The sequence below is a fragment of the Triticum dicoccoides genome, chromosome 3B (assembly GCF_002162155.2).
Source record: "Triticum dicoccoides isolate Atlit2015 ecotype Zavitan chromosome 3B, WEW_v2.0, whole genome shotgun sequence".
Lineage (NCBI taxonomy): Eukaryota > Viridiplantae > Streptophyta > Magnoliopsida > Poales > Poaceae > Triticum > Triticum dicoccoides.
In genome coordinates this window covers 73229893-73243973 of record NC_041385.1, presented here as the reverse complement: position 1 = coordinate 73243973, position 14081 = coordinate 73229893, and the positions used below count along the sequence as shown (strand labels likewise).

General features: G+C 48.2%; 1 pseudogene; it reads right to left on the bottom strand.

Moving 5' to 3' along the window:
- The window catches only part of LOC119279317, a 33410-nt pseudogene extending 19551 nt beyond the window's left edge, over positions 1–13859 (bottom strand).
- Positions 13860–14081: the final 222 nt, after the last annotated feature.

Below are 14081 nucleotides of genomic sequence, written 5' to 3'. Positions count from 1 at the left end.
GACGTCAGATTTTTGACCATGAAAAATCAAACATTTTTCATGGCAAACTATATTTGCAGAGGATCACAAGTTTAGTTGGCGAGTACGACAAATCCGTCTCAGTTCGTTTTTGGCCAGGAAATTGCCGCGCTAGAAATCTGAATTTGCAATCATTGCACCAATATAAAATGGCATGAAAAATGTCAGATTTGTCATGCCTAAAAATTTGACGTTAGATTTTTAGCATTTCAGTTAATGTTTTGGTCACATTGTATATAATTTGATTACCCGGTGCAATCAAAAAATCAATCGCCCACACCTATCAACACTCGCCCTGGCCTCCGCCGGTAGTGGTGTCGCCATCGAGTGCTCACCGACTATCTAATTTGAGCGACAGTGCAAACGAAATACCCCCTCACCCGCACCGGGCAACCCTCATCCTTGTCTGGGCCTGCGACGCCGTGGGGAGCCGGATGGTCCCCATCCCCTGTGAGGTCATAGCGAGAGGTCTCACAAATGTGTCTTTTGTCAGCCTTCGGACTACGCGCAAGCAGGAATTGACTGATCCAAAACTAAAATTCACGCAAGTGATATTTCGCAAACGTGCGAGGAAAATATATATGGGCACTTGGTCATCTCAGATGGTAGTTGCTAAGTACACTTCACTTTTGAAATGGGGTCGGTGGAAGTACATAAAGGCAAATGTTCTCTTACATTAAATGTTTTGAGATAATGTTCTCATTTTACTTTATGGTTACGCATGAGGCCATGTGTTAGTACCTTTGTATTGCTCAGGGCATCTCCAGCCGCACCCTCAACAGGCCCCCCCAGGCCACTTTTTCGGCGCCGAAAATCGCCGGTTCGGACCTTTTTTCCGCCCGGCGGTCACAGGCCAAACCCGGCGCACTGGGGAGCCGTTGGGGGCTCTGGCGCTAGGGAAAAGCACGCCTGGCCCACACAGACAGGGGAAAAGTCAAGGTTTTCTTCCCCCGACTCGCCTCGCACCCCCCGCGCCCTCGGCCACCACTAGCTATATCCCGGCGACGGCCGCCGGCCTACTCCGCTAGATAGCCATTCCCCGCCGGAAAATAGCAGCGCTTCGCCGTGGCAGCCCCTCCCGCAGCAGCTGGTCATTTCCGGCCGCCGTTTCCGGCCGCGGAGGCGCGGTTTAACGGAGGGTACACGCCCACCGCGCGCAATGTGTTCGGCGTTTTGACTGTCTCGGGATGGACTCGGATGAGGAGGAAGAGCTCGCCGCGCTGCTGGAGGAGGAAGCCGCGGCCGACGTCCAGGAAGAAGAGCATCTGATGGTGCTCGCCGCCCTCGCCCAGCTGCTGGCGATCAATGAAAAGCCGCGTCGAGGTGGCTCGGCGCCGGGGCGGGTGAAAGCAAAGAACCGACATCGTCTGCAAGGCTACTGCATGCTCTACTCCGACTACTTCGCCGATGCTCCACTTCATGACTTGCTGTGTCATCTTGCACAACATGACTTGCTGGTCGAAAGATCAAATGTGGGATATCATGACTGTTGGAAATATGCCCTAGAGGCAATAATAAATTGGTTATTATTATATTTCCTTGTTCATGATAATAGTTTATTATCCATGCTAGAATTGTATTGATAGGAAACTCAGATACATGTGTGGATACATAGACAACACCATGTCCCTAGTAAGCCTCTAGTTGACTAGCTCGTTGATCAATAGATGGTTACGGTTTCCTGACCATGGACATTGGATGTCATTGATAACGGGATCACATCATTAGGAGAATGATGTGATAGACAAGACCCAATCCTAAGCCTAGCACAAAGATCGTAGTTCGTATGCTAAAGTTTTTCTAATGTCAAGTATCATTTCCTTAGACCATGAGATTGTGCAACTCCCGGATGTCGTAGGAATGCTTTGGGTGTACCAAACGTCACAACGTAACTGGGTGGCTATAAAGATGCATTACAGGTATCTCCGAAAGTGTCTGTTGGGTTGGCACGAATCGAGACTGGGATTTGTCACTCCGTGTAAACGGAGAGGTATCTCTGGGCCCACTCGGTAGGACATCATCATAATGTGCACAATGTGACCAAGGGGTTGATCACGGGATGATGTGTTACGGAACGAGTAAAGAGACTTGCCGGTAACGAGATTGAACAAGGTATCGGTATACCGACGATCGAATCTCGGACAAGTAAAATACCGCTAGACAAAGGGAATTGTATACGGGATCGATTGAGTCCTTGACATCGTGGTTCATCCGATGAGATCATCGTGGAACATGTGGGAGCCAACATGGGTATCTAGATCCCGCTGTTGGTTATTGACTGGAGAACGTCTCAGTCATGTCTGCATGTCTCCCGAACCCGTAGGGTCTACACACTTAAGGTTCGATGACGCTAGGGTTATAAAGGAAGTTTGTATGTGGTTACCGAATGTTGTTCGGAGTCCCGGATGAGATCCCGGACGTCACGAGGAGTTCCGGAATGGTCCGGAGGTAAAGATTTATATATGGGAAGTCCTGTTTTGGTCACCCGGAAAAGTTTCGGGCGATATCGGTATTGTACCGGGACCACCGGGAGGGTCCCGGGGGTCCACCAAGTGGGGCCACCTGCCCCAGAAGGCTGCGTGGGCCAAGTGTGGGAGGGGACCAGCCCCTAGTTGGGCTGGTGCGCCCCCCACAAGGGGCCCAAGGCGCAAGGGAGAGTGGGAGGGGGCAAACCCTAGTCCAAATGGGCCTTAAGGCCCACCTAGTGGGCGCCTCCCCTCTCTCCCCTCTTGGCCGCCCCCCAAAACCCATCTAAGGCTGGCCTCCGCCCCTAGGGGGTGGAAACCCTAGAGGGGGCGCAGCCCTCCCCTTCCCCTATATATATTGGAGGTTTTTGGAGCAGCCCAACACACGAGAACCTATCCCTCTATTGGTGCAGCCCTCCCTCTCCTCCTCCTCCTCTCCCGTGGTGCTTGGCGAAGCCCTGCTGGATTGCCATGCTCCTCCACCACCACCACGCCGTTGTGCTGCTGCTGGATGGAGTCTTCCTCAACCTCTCCCTCTCTCCTCGCTGGATCAAGGCGTGGGAGACGTCACCGGGCTGTACGTGTGTTGAACGCGGAGGTGCCGTCCGTTCGGCACTAGGATCTCCGGTGATTTGGATCACGACGAGTACGACTCCTTCAACCCCGTTCTCTTGAACGCTTCCGCTTAGCGATCTACAAGGGTATGTAGATGCACTCTCCTTCCCCTCGTTGCTGGTTTCTCCATAGATAGATCTTGGTTATACGTAGGAAAATTTTGAATTTCTGCTACGTTCCCCAACAGTGGCATCATGATCTAGGTCTATTGCGTAGATTCTTTGCACGAGTAGAACACAAAGTAGTTGTGGGCGTTGATTTTGTTCAATATGCTTACCATTACTAGTCCAATCTTGTTTCGACGGTATTGTGGGATGAAGCGGCCCGGACCGACCTTACACGTACTCTTACGTGAGACAGGTTCCACCGACTGACATGCACTTGGTGCATAAGGTGGCTAGCGGGTGCCAGTCTCTCCCACTCTAGTCGGAACGGATTCGATGAAAAGGGTCCTTATGAAGGGTAAATAGCAATTGGCATATCACGTTGTGGTTTTGCGTAGGTAAGAAACGTTCTTGCTAGAAACCCATAGCAGCCACGTAAAACATGCAAACAACAATTAGAGGACGTCTAACTTGTTTTTGCAGGGTATGCTTGTTGGAAATATGCCCTAGAGGCAATAATAAAAGTGTTATTATTATATTTCCTTGTTCATGATAATTGTCTTTTATTCATGCTATAACTGTATTATCCGGAAATCATAATACACGTGTGAATACATAGACCACAATATGTCCCTAGTGAGCCTCTAGTTGACTAGCTCGTTGTGATCAACAGATAGTCATGGTTTCCTGGCTATGGACATTGGATGTCGTTGATAACGGGATCACATCATTAGGAGAATGATGTGATGGACAAGACCCAATCCTAAGACTAGCACAAAAGATCGTGTAGTTCATTTGCTAGAGCTTTGCCAATGTCAAGTATCTCTTCCTTTGACCATGAGATCGTGTAACTCCTGGATACCGTAGGAGTGCTTTGGGTGTATCAAACGTCACAACGTAACTGGGTGACTATAAAGGTGCACTACAGGTATCTCCGAAAGTACCTATTGTTTTATGCGGATCGAGACTGGGATTTGTCACTCCGTGTAAACGGAGAGGTATCTCTGGGCCCACTCGGTAGGACATCATCATATGCGCAATGTGACCAAGGAGTTGATCACGGAATGATGTGTTACGGAACGAGTAAAGTGACTTGCCGGTAACGAGATTGAACAAGGTATCGGTATACCGACGATCGAATCTCGGGCAAGTAAAATACCGCTAGACAAAGGGAATTGAATACGGGATCGATTGAGTCCTTGACATCGTGGTTCATCCGATGAGATCATCATGGAACATGTGGGAGCCAACATGGGTATCCAGATCCCGCTGTTGGTTATTGACCGGAGAACGTCTCGGTCATGTCTGCATGTCTCCCGAACCCGTAGGGTCTACACACTTAAGGTTCGATGACGCTAGGGTTATAAAGGAAGTTTGTATGTGGTTACCGAATGTTGTTCGGAGTCCCGGATGAGATCCCGGATGTCACGAGGAGTTCCGGAATGTCCGGAGGTAAAGATTTATATATAGGAAGTCCTGTTTCGGCCATCGGGACAAGTTTCGGGGTCATCGGTATTGTACCGGGACCACCGGAAGGGTCCCGGGGGCCCACCGGGTGGGGCCACCTGCCCCGGGGGGCCACATGGGCTGTAGGGCATGCGCCTTGGCCTACATGGGCCAAGGGCACCAGCCCCAAGAGGCCCATGCGCCTAGGGAACCCTAGAGGGAAGAGTCCTCAAGGGGGAAGGCACCTCCGAGGTGCCTTGGGGAGGATGGACTCCTCCCCCCCCTCTTGGCCGCACCCCAAAACCCATCTAGGGCTGGCCGCCGCCCCTAGGGGGTGGGAAACCCTAGAGGGGGGTGCAGCCCCCTTCCCCCCTATATATATTGAGGCATGGGGCTGCCCATGACACGCGATTTGATCTCTCGTTGGTGCAGCCCTGCCCCTCTCCCTCCTCCTCCTCTCCCATGGTGCTTGGCGAAGCCCTGCGGGATTGCCACGCTCCTCCACCACCACCACACCGTTGTGCTGCTGTTGGATGGAGTCTTCCTCAACCTCTCCCTCTCTCCTTGCTGGATCAAGGCGTGGGAGACGTCACCGGGCTGTACGTGTGTTGAACGCGGAGGTGCCGTGCATTCGGCACTTGATCATCGGTGATTTGAATCACGACGAGTACGACTCCATCAACCCCGTTCACTTGAACGCTTCCGCTTAGCGATCTACAAGGGTATGTAGATGCACTCTCCTTCTACTCGTTGCTGGTCTCTCCATAGATAGATCTTGGTGACACGTAGGAAAATTTTGAATTTCTGCTACGTTCCCCAACAGTGGCATCATGATCTAGGTCTATTGCGTAGATTCTTTGCACGAGTAGAACACAAAGTAGTTGTGGGCGTTGATTTTGTTCAATATGCTTACCATTACTAGTCCAATCTTGTTTCGACGGTATTGTGGGATGAAGCGGCCCGGACCGACCTTACACGTACTCTTACGTGAGACAGGTTCCACCGACTGACATGCACTTGGTGCATAAGGTGGCTAGCGGGTGCCAGTCTCTCCCACTCTAGTCGGAACGGATTCGATGAAAAGGGTCCTTATGAAGGGTAAATAGCAATTGGCATATCACGTTGTGGTTTTGCGTAGGTAAGAAACGTTCTTGCTAGAAACCCATAGCAGCCACGTAAAACATGCAAACAACAATTAGAGGACGTCTAACTTGTTTTTGCAGGGTATGCTATGTGATGTGATATGGCCAAAAGGATGTGATGAATGATATATGTGATGTATGAGATTGATCATGTTCTTGTAATAGGATTCACGACTTGCATGTCGATGAGTATGACAACCGGCAGGAGCCATAGGAGTTGTCTCTATTTTTTTGTATGACCTGCGTGTCATTGAAGAACGCCATGTAAACTACTTTACTTTATTGCTAAACGCGTTCGTCATAGAAGTAGAAGTAGTCGTTGGCGTGACAACTTCATGAAGACACGATGATGGAGATCATGATGATGGAGATCATGGTGTCAAGCCGGTGACGATGATGATCATGGAGCCCCGAAGATGAAGATCAAAAGGAGCAAAATGATATTGGCCATATCATGTCACTATTTGATTGCATGTGATGTTTATCATGTTTATGCATCTTGTTTACTTAGGACGACGGTAGTAAATAAGATGATCCCTTACAAAATTTCAAGAAGTGTTCTCCTCTAACCGTGCACCGTTGCTACAGTTCGTCGCTTCTAAGCACCACGTGATGATCGGGTGTGATGGATTCTTACGTTCACATACAACGGGTGTAAGACAGTTTTACACAGCGAAAACACTTAGGGTTAACTTGACGAGCCTAGCATGTGCAGACATGGCCTCGGAACACGGAGACCGAAAGGTCGAGCATGAGTCGTATAGTAGATACGATCAACATGAAGATGTTCACCGATGATGACTAGTCCGTCTCACGTGATGATCGGACACGGCCTAGTTGACTCGGATCATGTAATCACTTAGATGACCAGAGGGATGTCTATCTGAGTGGGAGTTCATAAGATGAACTTAATTATCCCGAACATAGTCAAAAGACCTTTTGCAAATTATGTCGTAGCTCGCGCTTTAGTTCTACTGTTTAGATATGTTCCTAGAGAAATTATAGTTGAAAGTTGATAGTAGCGATTATGCGATCAGTAGAAAGCTTATGTCCTTAATGCACCGCTCAGTGTGCTGAACCCCAAACGTCGTTTGTGGATGTTGCGAACATCGGACATACACGTTTTGATAACTACGTGATAGTTCAGTTAAATGGTTTAAGTAGAGGCACCAAAGACGTTTTTCGAAACATCGCGGAACATATGAGATGTTTCGAGGGCTGAAATTGGGATTTCAGGCTCGTGCCCACGTCAAGAGGTACAAGACCTCCGACAATTTTCTTAGCCTGCAAACTATGGGAGAAAAGCTCAATCGTTGAGCTTGTGCTCAGATTGTCTGAGTGCAACAATCACTTGAATCGAGTGGGAGTTGATCTTCCAGATGAGATAGTGATGTTTCCCCAAAGTCATTGCCACCAAGCTGCTAGAGCTTCGTGATGAACTATAACATATCAAGGATAGAGATGATGATCCTTGAAGTATTCGCGATGTTTGACACCACGAAAGTAGAAATCAAGAAGGAGCATCAATCGTTGATGGTCAGTGAGACCACTAGTTTCAAGAAGGGCAAGGGAACAAAGGGATACTTCATGAAACGGCAATTCAGCTGCTGCTCTAGTGAAGAAACCCAAGGTTGAACCCAAACCCGAGACTAAGTGCTTCCGTAATAAAGGGAACAACCACTGGAGCAGAATTACCCTAGATACTTGGTAGATGAGAAGGCTGGCAAGGTCGATAGAAGTATATTGGATATACATTGTGTTGATGTGTACTTTACTAGTACTCCTAGTAGCACCAGGGTATGAGATACCGGTTCAGTTGCTAAGTGTTAGTAACTCAAAATAAAAAGCTACGGAATAAACGGAGACTAGCTAAAGGTGAGCTGACGATATGTGTTGGAAGTGTTTCCAAGTTTGATGTGATCTAACATCGCACGCTCCCTCTACCATCAAGATTAGTATTAAACCTGAATAAGTGCTCTTGCACCTAAAGGAATGGTTTATTGAATTTTGATCGTAGGGATACACATTTTCATGCCAAAAGATATAAGAATGATAGTACCACTTACTTGTGGCACTGCCATGTAAGACATAATGGTATAAAACGCATGAAGAAGCTCCATGTTGATGGATCTTTGGACTCACTTATTTTTGAAAAGTTTGAGACATGCGAACCATGCCTATTGGTATATATGCATGAAGAAACTCCATGCAAATGGACCGTTTGAACTCACTTGATTTTGAATCACTTGAGATATGCAAATCATACCACATGGGCAAGATGACTGAAAAGCCTCGGTTTCAGTATGATGGAACAAGATAGCAACTTGTTGGAAGTAACACATTTTGATGTGTGCAGTCGAATGAGTGCTGAGGCATGCAGTGAATATCGTTATGTTCTTACTTCACAGATGATTCGAGTAGATGTTGAGAATATTTACTTGATGAAACACAAGTCTGAATTATTGAATGGTTCAAATAATTTCAGAGTGAAGTAGAAGATCATTGTGACAAGAGGATAAAATGTCTATGATATGATCATAGAGATGAATATCTGAGTTACGAGTTTTGGCACACAATTAAGACATTGTGGAAATTGTTTCGCAATTAATACCGCCTGGAACACCATAGTGTGATGGTGTGTCCGAACATCATAGTTGCACCCTATTGGATATGGTGCGTACCATGATGTCTCTTATCGAATTACCACTATCATTCATGGGTTAGGCATTAGAGACAACCACATTCACTTTAAATAGGGCACCACGTAATTCCGATGAGATGACACCGTATGAATTATGGTTTAGAGAAACCTAAGTTGTCGTTTCTTAAAGGTTTGGGGCTGCGACGCTTATGTGAAAAAGTTTCAGGATTAAGCTCGAACCCAAAGCGGATAAAATGCATCTTCATAGGACACCCAAAACAGTTGGGTATACCTCCTAATTCAGATCCGAAAGCAATATGGATTGTTTCTTGAATCGGGTCCTTTCTCGAGGAAAGGTTTCTCTCGAAAGAGTTGAGTGGGAGGATGGTGGAGACTTGATGAGGTTATTGAACCGTCTCTTCAACTAGTGTGTGGCAGGGCACAGGAAGTTGTTCCTGTGGCACCTACACCAATTGAAGTGGAAGCTTGTGATCATGAAACTTCGGATCAAGTCACTACCAAACCTCGTGGGATGACAAGGATACGTACTACATCAGAGTGGTACGTAATCCTGTCCTGGAAGTCATGTTGCTGGACAACAATGAACCTACGAGCTATGGAGAAGCAATGGTGGGCCCGGATTCCGATAAATGGCTCGAGGCCATAAAATCCGAGAAAGGATCCATGGACTTTGGTGGACTTGCCCGATGATCGGCAAGCCATTAAGATAAATGGATCTTTAAGAAGAAGACGGACGTGGATGGTAATGTCACCGTCCATGAAGCTCGACTTGTGGCGAAAAGTTTTTTCACAAGTTCAAGGAGTTGACTACGATGAGATTTTCTCATCCGTAGCGATGCTTAAAGTCCGTCGGATTCATGTTAGCATTAGCTGTATTTATGAAATCTGGCAGATGGATGTCAAAACGAGTTTCCTTACCAACTTTCGTAAGGAAAGGTTGTATGTGATACAAATCAGAAAGGTTTTGTCGATCCTAAGGATGCTAAAAGGTATGCTAGCTCCAGCAATCCTTCTAAGGACTGGAGTGAGCATCTCGGAGTTGGAATGTATGCTTTGATGATGATCAAAGATTTTGGGTTTGTACAAAGTTTATGAGAAACTTGTATTTCCAAAGAAGTGAGTGGGAGCACTATAGAATTTCTGATGAGTATATGTTGTCGACATATTGTTGATCAGAAATGATGTAGAATTTCTAGAAAGCATATAGGGTTATTTGAAAGGTGTTTTTCAATGGAAAGCCTGGATTAAGCTACTTGAACATTGAGCATCAAGATCTATAAGGATAGATCAAAATGCTTGATAATACTTTCAAATGAGCACATACCTTGATATGATCTTGAAGGTGTTCAAGATGGACCAGTCAAAGAAGGAGTTCTTGCCTGAGTTGTAAGGTACGAAGTTAAGACTTAAAGCTCGACCACGGCAGAATAGAGAGAAAGGACGAAGGTCGTCCCCTATGCTTAAGACGTAGGCTCTTCAGTATGCTATGCTGTGTACCGCACCTGAAGTGTGCCTTGCCATGAGTCAGTCAAGGCGTACAAGAGTGATCCAAGAATGGCTCACAGGACAGCGGTCAAAGTTATCCTTAGTAACTAGTGGACTAAGGAATTTTCTCGATTATGGAGGTGGTAAAAGAGTTCGTCGTAAAGGTTACGTCGATGCAAGCTTAACACCTATCCGGATAGCTCTGAGTAGAGAGACCGGATACATATAATGGAGCAATAATTTAGAATAGCTCAAAGTAGAACAGTTATTTGGAATAGCTCCAAATAGAGAGTGGTAGCTGCATCTAGGAGATGACATAGAGATTTGTAAAGCACACACGGATCTGAAAGGTTCAGACCCGTTGACTAAAACCTCTCTCACAAGCAACATGATCAAACCTAAAACTCTTGGGTATTAGTCACATGGCGATGTGACCTGTGAGTGTTAATCACATGGCGATGTGAACTAGATTATTGACTCTAGCGCAAGTGGGAGACTGTTGGAAATATGCCCTAGAGGCAATAATAAAAGTGTTATTATTATATTTCCTTGTTCATGATAATTGTCTTTTATTCATGCTATAACTGTATTATCCGGAAATCGTAATACACGTGTGAATACATAGACCACAATATGTCCCTAGTGAGCCTCTAGTTGACTAGCTCGTTGTGATCAACAGATAGTCATGGTTTCCTGGCTATGGACATTGGATGTCGTTGATAACGGGATCACATCATTAGGAGAATGATGCGATGGACAAGACCCAATCCTAAGACTAGCACAAAAGATCGTGTAGTTCATTTGCTAGAGCTTTGCCAATGTCAAGTATCTCTTCCTTTGACCATGAGATCGTGTAACTCCTGGATACCGTAGGAGTGCTTTGGGTGTATCAAACGTCACAACGTAACTGGGTGACTATAAAGGTGCACTACAGGTATCTCTGAAAGTACCTATTGTTTTATGCGGATCGAGACTGGGATTTGTCACTCCGTGTAAACGGAGAGGTATCTCTGGGCCCACTCGGTAGGACATCATCATATGCGCAATGTGACCAAGGAGTTGATCACGGGATGATGTGTTACGGAACGAGTAAAGTGACTTGCCGGTAACGAGATTGAACAAGGTATCGGTATACCGACGATCGAATCTCGGGCAAGTAAAATACCACTAGACAAAGGGAATTGTATACGGGATCAATTGAGTCCTTGACATCGTGGTTCATCCGATGAGATCATCGTGGAACATGTGGGAGCCAACATGGGTATCCAGATCCCGCTGTTGGTTATTGACCGGAGAACGTCTCGGTCATGTCTGCATGTCTTCCGAACCCGTAGGGTCTACACACTTAAGGTTCGATGACGCTAGGGTTATAAAGGAAGTTTGTATGTGGTTACCGAATGTTGTTCGGAGTCCCGGATGAGATCCCGGACGTCACGAGGAGTTCCCGAATGGTCCGGAGGTAAAGATTTATATATGGGAAGTCCTGTTTTGGTCACCGGAAAAGTTTCGGGCGATATCGGTATTGTACCGGGACCACCGGGTGGGTCCCGGGGGTCCACCAAGTGGGGCCACCTGCCCCAGAAGGCTGCGTGGGCCAAGTGTGGGAGGGGACCAGCCCCTAGGTGGGCTGGTGCGCCCCCCACAAGGGGCCCAAGGCGCAAGGGAGAGTGGGAGGGGGCAAACCTCCACTAGATGGGCCTTAAGGCCCACCTAGTGGGCGCCTTCCCTCTCTCCCCTCTTGGCCGCCCCCCAAAACCCATCTAGGGCTCGCCACCGCCCCTAGGGGGTGGAAACCCTAGAGGGGGCGCAGCCCTCCCCTTCCCCTCTATATATTGGAGGTTTTTGGAGCAGCCCAACACACGAGAACCTCTCCCTCTATTGGTGCAGCCCTGCCTCTCCTCCTCCTCCTCTCCCGTGGTGCTTGGCGAAGCCCTGCTGGATTGCCACGCTCCTCCACCACCACCACGCCGTTGTGCTGCTGCTGGATGGAGTCTTCCTCAACCTCTCCCTCTCTCCTTGCTGGATCAAGGCGTGGGAGACGTCACCGGGTTGTACGTGTGTTGAACGCGGAGGTGCCGTCCGTTCGGCACTAGGATCTCCGGTGATTTGGATCACGACGAGTACGACTCCTTCAACCCCGTTCTCTTGAACGCTTCCGCTTAGCGATCTACAAGGGTATGTAGATGCACTCTCCTTCCCCTCGTTGCTGGTTTCTCCATAGATAGATCTTGGTTATACGTAGGAAAATTTTGAATTTCTGCTACGTTCCCCAACAATGACTTGCTGTGTCATCTTGCACAACATGATCATCGAGAGCGAGCAAGAAGACCCAGTGTTTGACACTGAACCACACTACAGGCAGGGTCCTCTAGCCGAAGTTGATCACCAGCTACCGGCAACTTGGACTGCCTATCTCAGTATGCGTCAGGAGATCCGAGACCCACAGGTGCATCATCAACTGCAGAAAGATCTGATTGAGCACCTATGGAGGCTCAAGGGGGACGCCGCGTGATGAAATACGAGTTTTTATTTGTTGAACTATATAATTTGTATTGAACTATTTGTTGTTGTAGTATTTTGTTGAAGTATTTGATTTTTCTGTGATGAAATATGTGATAAGGAATAATTGTGTTGATAATTGAACGCCGAGACATGGCGAAACCATACCGAATATGGGCCTATTCTCGCCCATATGGGCCGTTTATTCGCCGAAATTGGGCTGCAAAGTGGGCCAATTTCGGCGCCTGGGGCAAGCTGGGGGCGACGACTGGGCGCAAAACCGCCCCCAACGCCGAGTGTACCGTCGGCTCGCCCCCAGGGGACGATTTCTATGCGTCCTGGGGGGGGGGGGGCAACGGCTGGAGATGCCCTCATGAGGCATGAGATGCGGCTTTTTCTTATTGTTTCGATGGAGGCACGAGAATCTTAAGCCAGAAATAGTGATGGAAAAATACTGTCAACTCGATCGACCACTATTGAGTGGGTAGATGTTTTCCCACGATAATGTTTTGTCATAGTAATTAAATATATTTTATTGCAATTATTTGCTTTCACATGTCTAAGCCATCAGTACGATTAGAACGACCTACCAGTTCATTCGCCTAATGAACACTGGTAAAGTGGTAATTGCGTAATAACACATGGTCCAAAAAAATATTTGAGCAATAATACAGGGTCCACCGAACAGTGAACTTCAGCCTAACCGGGCTGGCCGGCCTATTTTTGTCCTGTCTTGCCGCTCATGAGAGTTGGCAACGTAGGATAATAACGTACCGGTGTGGCCGCTGCCGGCGCGGTCTCGCGGGCGTCGAAGGCGACGGCGTCGCCGGAGGCCGCATCCCTCACCACGATGAACGCGCCGCCGCCGACGCCGCTCGACATTGGGTTCACCACGCCCAGGCAGAGCGCCGTCGCCACGGCTGCGTCCACCGCGTGCCCGCCGGCACGCAGCGCCGCGGCCCCCACCTCCGAGCACCGTCCGTCGTCCGCAGCCACCGCGCCCGCCCCGGACTCCACCTCGTGCCGGCTCAGCCTCAAACTACGGTCGGTCTCAGCGCCGGGGCCCAGGAGCAGCAGCAGGACGCCGGCCAGGGCGAGCAGGGCCAGCGCAGCGCACGAACGGCGGTGCGGGGTCGCGTCCAGCGAGACCGTCGTGTCGTCGCCGAGGAGCGGGCTCTGCAGGACGCCGCGCGGCGCAGCCATGGCCGGAGCTTCCGTGGATGGCCAACGGGGAAGGTGGCAAGGAGGAGAAGATTCTTTGGATGGTGAGATCTGACACTGCTTGCTGCGGGAGTGCTCTGTTTAGCTGGAGTGATCTTTTTCATATATATTGCCAACTTTTCGCAAACAACTCGTAGGGAGCAGTTTGACAACTGGTATTACTCAACTTAAGCAAATTGCAAGCTGTCTGGCATGGCTCCATCTCGTTTGCACAACTTGTGTGCACAACACAGAAGAAGAAAAATGATTTATATATATGCGTACTGGTTTGGTTTGACCCTGGCTAAATCTATCCAACTTGCAAGGAAGCTTAATTTGCATCGTGACAAGGAGGAAAGCAGCTGATGGGTATGAATAGTTTAACAAACACGTCTCACAACTGGCCAACTTTGCATGCCAAAAGTTCTATTTTTAAGGTTCATCC